Source organism: Sylvia atricapilla, chromosome 26 (genome assembly GCF_009819655.1).
Source record: "Sylvia atricapilla isolate bSylAtr1 chromosome 26, bSylAtr1.pri, whole genome shotgun sequence".
In the NCBI taxonomy this organism is placed as follows: Eukaryota; Metazoa; Chordata; class Aves; order Passeriformes; family Sylviidae; genus Sylvia; species Sylvia atricapilla.
In genome coordinates this window covers 4,040,910-4,047,493 of record NC_089165.1, presented here as the reverse complement: position 1 = coordinate 4,047,493, position 6,584 = coordinate 4,040,910, and the positions used below count along the sequence as shown (strand labels likewise).

General features: G+C 45.0%; 2 long non-coding RNA genes across 2 annotated transcripts; both read left to right on the top strand.

Moving 5' to 3' along the window:
* The first annotated feature begins 582 nt into the window (after positions 1–582).
* On the top strand, positions 583–2,152 carry LOC136371989 (uncharacterized). The gene is made up of 2 exons (XR_010745429.1): positions 583–670; positions 707–2,152. It is a non-coding gene; the product is annotated as an uncharacterized lncRNA (long non-coding RNA).
* Positions 2,153–3,694: 1,542 nt separating this feature from the next.
* On the top strand, positions 3,695–5,583 carry LOC136371820 (uncharacterized). Its single transcript, XR_010745406.1, has 2 exons — positions 3,695–4,571; positions 4,611–5,583. It is a non-coding gene; the product is annotated as an uncharacterized lncRNA (long non-coding RNA).
* Positions 5,584–6,584: the final 1,001 nt, after the last annotated feature.

Sequence of the window (6,584 nt, the reverse complement as noted above, 5' to 3'; positions counted from 1 at the left end):
TCGGGGCGGGGAGCTGGGAAATTGCTGGGAAATTGCTGGGAAATTGCCTAAAAAACAAACAAAAATCATGTGAGAGAGGGCAGCAGGTTCAGCAGGGTTTGTGTTGGGCACCCGGGGCTGGGGACACCCAGAATTGGGGACACCCAGAATTGGGGACACCCAAAATTGGGGACATCCAGAGCTGGGGACACCCATTGGGGACACCCCAAATTGGGGACAACCAGAAATGGGGACACCCAAAATTGGGGACACCCAGAGCTGGGGACACCCAGAATTGGGGACACCCAGGGATGGGGACACCCAGAACTGGGGACAACCAGAGCTGGGGACACCCAATATCCCCAGGGCTGGGGACACCCAAAATTGGGGACAACCAGGGATGGGGACACCCAGAATTGGGGACACCCAATGTCCCCAATCCTGGGGACACCCAATCCTGGGGACATCCAAAATTGGGGACACCCAGTGCTGGGGACACCCAGAATTGGGGATAACCAGAGCTGGGGACACCCAAAATTGGGGACAACCAGGGATGGGGACACCCAGAATTGGGGACACCCAATGTCCCCAGAGCTGGGCACACCCAATCCTGGGGTCACCAGGGCTGCCTCAGCCATCCGTGGGTCCAGTGCTGGTGTCCCCCTCCCCGTGTCCCCAGGTGTGTCCCCAGGTGTGTCCCCAGGTGTGTCCCCAGGTGTGTCCCCAGGTGTGTCCCCACCCCGCAGTGCCCAGGAAGTGCCTGAGTCAGCCCAGCCCCCGCTGCCGGCGGAATTTGGGGCTGGGGGATCCCAAATCCCCCTCCCAGGGAAATTTTTTTTTCCTTCTTCCTCCCATTCCCCCCTCCAAGGGAAATTTTAATTTTTTTTTTTTTCCCTCCCTTTTCAACTCCTCCAGGGAAATTTTATTTTTTTTTCCCCCCTCCTCCTTTTTTGGCTCTACCCAGCACAGCCCCAAAAACACCTCCAAAATTCCTTTGGAGAGGTAAAAAAAAAATAAAAATAAAAATGAAAAAAAAGGTTCTTTGGGGTCTCCCCTAAAGGAGCAGGAGGCCTTTGGGAAAGGGGGGGGAGCAAATTCCTCCCCTTGCCCCGTTCCCAAAAATCAAATATACATAAATATATATATATATATATATCTATTTCTAGAGATGCTCTATGGCTGGAGAGGCGGGTCCCGACCCTCAGGGGGGAAAAAAAGGCACCTTTGAGTTGGTCACCTGTTTTCTAAATGCACATTTTTAACTGCTAAAAAAAAAAAATTAAAAAAAAACAAAAAAAAAAAAAAGCCAACAAAAAAAAAAACAAAAAAAAAAAGAAAAAAAAAATAGTAAAAAAACCAACCAGAGAGAGATTTTAAGCCCTTTTATTTTCAAAGCACTTTTTAGATTCTCTTCCTTTTATTTTAAAAATTTTTGTTGTTGTTGTTGTTGTTGTTGTTGGGGTTTGGTTTTTTTTTCCCCCCCCGAGATTTTTTTTTTCCTTTTTTTTGGGTTTTTTTTCTTTTGTGTTTTTACTTTCAAAAAGAAAAAAAAACAAAAAGCAAAGAGCAGGTTTTTGGCCGAATGTATTTTGGAGAGGGAGTGAGAGGGGAGTGTGTGCTGGGGTTGGGGTTGAGTGGTGGGACTGGGGCAAAGAGATGGATGTTTATTTAATGCAGAAAAACAAACCAACAAAAACAAAAAAAAAGCAATAAAAAAATTCCAAAAAAAAAAAAAAAAAGCTTAAAAAAAATAATAATAAAAAAAAAAAGAAAACAAAGAAGTCTTAGCACTTTGCGATGGAACGGGTACTTTGAGCTCACTTTATCTTAATTTAAAAAAAAAAAAGCAAAATTCAAGATGTTTACAAGTCAAAAAGAAAAAAAAAACTTTAAAAAAAAATGACTTCTACGGAGAGAAAAAAAAATATTATTAAAGAAAAAAAAAAAAGCCTAAATTTATTTTTGTAAGAAAAAAAAAATAATGTGTATATATATATATATATTTAACAAAAAGAAAAAAAAAACCTAGAAAAAAAAATACAAATATAGGCAGAATCCAAGTGAGATTGGAGGATGGGAGGAAGATGCTAATTAGGTTCTGTGACATGCCCTGACCCTCGGGAATTTTAAATAGAAAAAAACAAAAATAAAATAAAATCCATAGAAGCTTGAATTTTTTAGGCAGGAATCCTGGGGCTGGGACTCGCTCCCCGCAGCCTGGAGGAGTTTTGGGGTTGGGTTTGGGGTTTTTGGGGGTTATTTTTTTAGAAATAATTTTAATTTTTTCGGTGTTTTTTTAGCCAGTGCCAGCGCAGAGGTGTGGGGATCCCTGTGGGGGTTTGGATCCCACCTGAGACAGGGAAATTTTGGGATCTGGGCAGGGGAAATCCTGCTTGGAATGAGAAGGGTTGGGATTGTTCCCTGAGGATTTGCAGCTTTTCTGGGCAGGGAATTGGGATCTGGATCTGGGTGGGAAAGAGATTGGTGTCCTTCCAGCTCTGGGCAGGGAAACTGGGAAATGGGGTTTGGGCAGGGAGATGGGGATTTGGGGAAGGAAATTGGGATCTGGGCAGGGGAATTGGGATCTGGGCTGGGAAATGGGGATTTGGGCAGGGAAACTGGGATTTGGGGAAGGAAATTGGGATTTGGGGAAGGAAACTGAGATCTGAGCTGGGAAATGAGGATTTGGGGAGGGAATTTGGCATTTGGGGAAGGAAATGGGGATTTGCAGAAGGAAATTGGGATCTGGGTTGGGAAATTGGGATCTGGATCAGGGCTGGGATAGGGATTTGTGTCCTTCCAGCTCTGCTTTGGGCAGGGAAAAAGGATCTGAGCTGGGGAATTGGGATCTGAGCTGGGAAATTAGGATCTCGATAGGGGAATTGGGGTCTGGGCAGGGAGATGGGGATTTGGGGAAGGAAATTTGGATCTGGGCAGGGACATTGGGATCTGGATAGGGGAATTGGGATCAGGATAAGGGAATTGGGATCTGGGCAGGGACACTGGGATCTGGGCAGGAATCCCCCGGGAAGGTGCTGGAGGCAGCCAGCCCAGGCTGGAATTGGGGACACTTTGATGCTCCGTGGGTTTGGATCCTCCAGGGATGTGGCAGCGAATTCCCGGGAAGAGGCCGGAGGGATCCAACCCCAACTCCTGAGGTGTCTGTTCCCAGGGATTTGTGTCCCTCCTGTTCCCTCTTGGGGCAGGAAAATCGGGATCTCAGCTCCCTGTGGATGCACATCCTTCCCTGAGCAGGGGATTCGGGATCTGGGCAGCGAATCCCATGGGGAAGGAGCCGAATTCCAGCTGGAATTGTTGAGCTCCGGGCAGGGCCGACCCTCTGGCAGCACTGGCTGAAATTTTATTTTATTTTATTTTATTTTATTTTGGGAATACGCAAAGAAAATTCCACGTGGGTTTGTCAATAGAGATTTGTGGAGGTTCCCTGTTGTGCTCTGGGGTTGTGGTGGCTCCTCTTGTCCCAGGGAGGTTTTTTTGGGGGTTTTATTTTTATTTCCCTGGGATTTTTCCCCACTCTCGCTGCTGTTTTTCCTTCCCCCTTCCCAATCCCGAAGGAATTTTGGGAGGTTTGGGGAAGCAGCATCGGGATGGGGGTGAAGTGGGTGGGATTTTCCAGGAGTGGAGAGAAAAGGGGGAAAAAAAAAAGGAAAAAAAAAAAGGGGGGGAAGAAAAAAAAACGGGGAGAATGATTAAAAAAAAAAAAAAAAAGAAGGAAAAAAAATGGGAGAAAGGAAATTGGAGGGGAGAAATAAAAGAGGGAAAATAAGGGAAAGAAAAAGGGAGGGGAGAAAGAAAAATGAGAAAGGAAAGGAGGGGAAAAAAACGAGGTGGGGAATTGAGAAAAGAAGGAATAAATTCGGGGTTGGGAGGGACGAGGGGAGAAAAGGAAAGGAAGGAAGAAGGAAAAAAAAAAAAAAAAAGGCAAAAATCCAAAAGAAAAAGAGCACAAAGGAGGAAGAGGAGAGAGGAGCAGACTCAGGATTCCCCCAGCCGTGTCCCCCTGTCCCCTCCCTGTCCCCACCACTGGCAACACTTTAGCACAAAGTGAAGTTTGCACTAAAATTAAAGAAAAAAGCAAAAAAAAAAAGAAAAAAAAAAGCTCCAAACCCCCCCCAAATCCCTCAGGATTGTCCCTGTCCCATCGCCTTAAATAAACCCCACCCCAAATTCCCTCCCGTAGCTCAGCATCGAGATTTATTTTAATTTAATTTTAGGGGTTTTTAAAAAAAAAAAAATAATTCTTTTTTGAATCCAGGTTGGGATGAAAGTGTTGCCAAAGAAAGTGCTGAGTTACGGTGGGAAGCGAGAGAGAGAGAGAAATAATAATAAAAGTCATGGCTAATAATATTAATTAATAATAATCAATGATTCAATAATACGATTCGGAGCGAAGCCAAGCTGAAATAGGGGAAACAGGGAGGGGGAAAAAAGGATATTTTTTTTTTATTTAAAAGGGGGAAAAAAATATTTGTGTGTCCCCCTTTCCCACCTCCCCCAGTGTCCCAAGGGGGCTCAGCCCAATTTTGGGGGATTAATCCAGATTTTGGGGGATTAATCCGGATTTTTGGGGGGTTAGTCCCAATTTTGGGGGGTTAGTCCCAATTTTGGAGGGGCTCAGCCCAATTTTGGGGGATTAATCCGGATTTTGGGGTCTGGGGGTGCCAAGGGAGGGGCTTCACCCCCTGCTGGGCTGAGGGGGGACAAATTTGGGGTTTTTTTTTCCCCCAAAAAGTGGCTCTGGGGGGGTCCTGCCCCCCCAAACTGAGCAGGAGGGGTTTTATTTCTCATTTTTCCACAGGAAAGGGCTGATTCCCCCTCCCCACCCCAAAAAATTCTCCTTCATCCCCCCCTTTAGGGCCCCCCCAGCCCCAATCCCTCCCCTCCCCAAATTTAACAATTTATTAATTTAATAATAATAATAATAATAAAGACAAAAATCCCCCCTGAATTTCTCTCTCTAAATTTTCTAATTTTTTTTTTTTTTTTTGGTTTTTGATTCACAACTAAGATATTTAAAAAAAAAATAAAAAATTAATTTCAATCAAGAGAAACGAAAGGAGCAAAACAGGACAGAAATTTTGGGGGTGGGGAAGGGGGCAAAATGCTGCATTAAATGGTGTTTTATATAATAAAATTATCTATCTATATATATATATATATACACAGCAAGAGCTGAAATGTCCCCAGGGACAGGGGGGGACACCGAGCTCGGGGACCCCAAAGGACGCTCGAGGTGGGGCCACTTTATTATAAATATTAATTTTATTTTCATTTTTTCCTTTTTTTTTTTTTTTTGGTTTTTTTTTTTTGTTTTTTTTCCTGCGTCTTTCTATATAATCTATTAAAGAGATTCTTTATCTTCAAGCACTCGCAAAGGTTGCAGCGGTTTTTATGTGTTTTTTTTCCGATTTTTGGTTGTTTTTTTTTGTTTTCTTGGTGAGGATTTTTCGTGGGGGTGGGAGGGGGAGGAAAAGGAGCGAGGCAAAAGGAAGAGAGAGTTTTAAAAACAAAACAAAAAAAAATTATAAATATAAAGAAATATATTAAAAAAAATTAAATAAAGCACAGAAAAGACATTCCATAGATTGTAACTTTGATAGTTTCTTTATAAAGTGGGGGGGGGAGATGAGGAAAAAAAAAAAAAAAAACTATGACAAAAAAAACCGACAAAAAAAAATTTAAAATAATAAAAATTGCACTTTGGGGAGGGGGGGGGCTTTAAGATTTAAAAAAAAGAGAAAAAGAAAAAAAAAAAAAAGAGAGAAATAAACTATATATTAAAAATACACCCGGAACCCGCTGGATTTTTTGGGGGAGGAGAGGACAGAGGGATCTTTTTGGGGGGGTTTTAATAATTTGGGGACTTTTTTTTTTGCTGTTTTTGGGGCTGGGGGTTCCTGGGGGGTTTTGGGGGGCCCAGGGCTGCACCTGGGGCAGATTTTTGGGGGGATTTCCTCTGGTTTCGGGATGTCCAGGGTTCTATAGGGGAATTTTCGGGGGTTCCCTTTGTTTTGGGGGTTTCCAGGGTTGTGAGGGATGGATTTGGGGGGATTTTGGGCTGGCCAGGATTGTGGGCATTTATTTTGTTTGTTTCTTGGAAGGAGCTTCCCCTGTTTTGAAGAGTCCAGAACGGCCCAGGGGATTTTTGGGTGAGGTTCTCCCTGTTTTGGGGGGCTCCAGGACGGCACGAAGGGATTTGGGGGGATGTTCGCTCCATTTTTGGGGATGTTCACCCCACTTTTAGGGATGCTTGGCCCATTTTGGGGGGTGTTCTTCCCGTTTTTAGGGATGTAACCCCCATTTTGGGGTGCCCGGGGCTGCTGCGGGAGGGGCTCTGTCCCAGTCTGTGGCCGTGCCTCAGTTTCCCCCAATGGAACAAAACCACTCCCCGTTACAGAATAAGAGCAAAGGGGGGGTCCAACCCCCCCCCAGCTCAGCACGGGGTGCCCTCCAGTGCCCCCAGTCCCCCCAGTGCCCCCCAATGCCCCCCGTGTCCCCCAGTGCCCCCCAATCCTCCCAGTGCCCCCAGTCCCCCCCAGTCTGCCCAGTGCCCCCCCAGTGTCCCCCAGTGCCCCCCCAGTGCC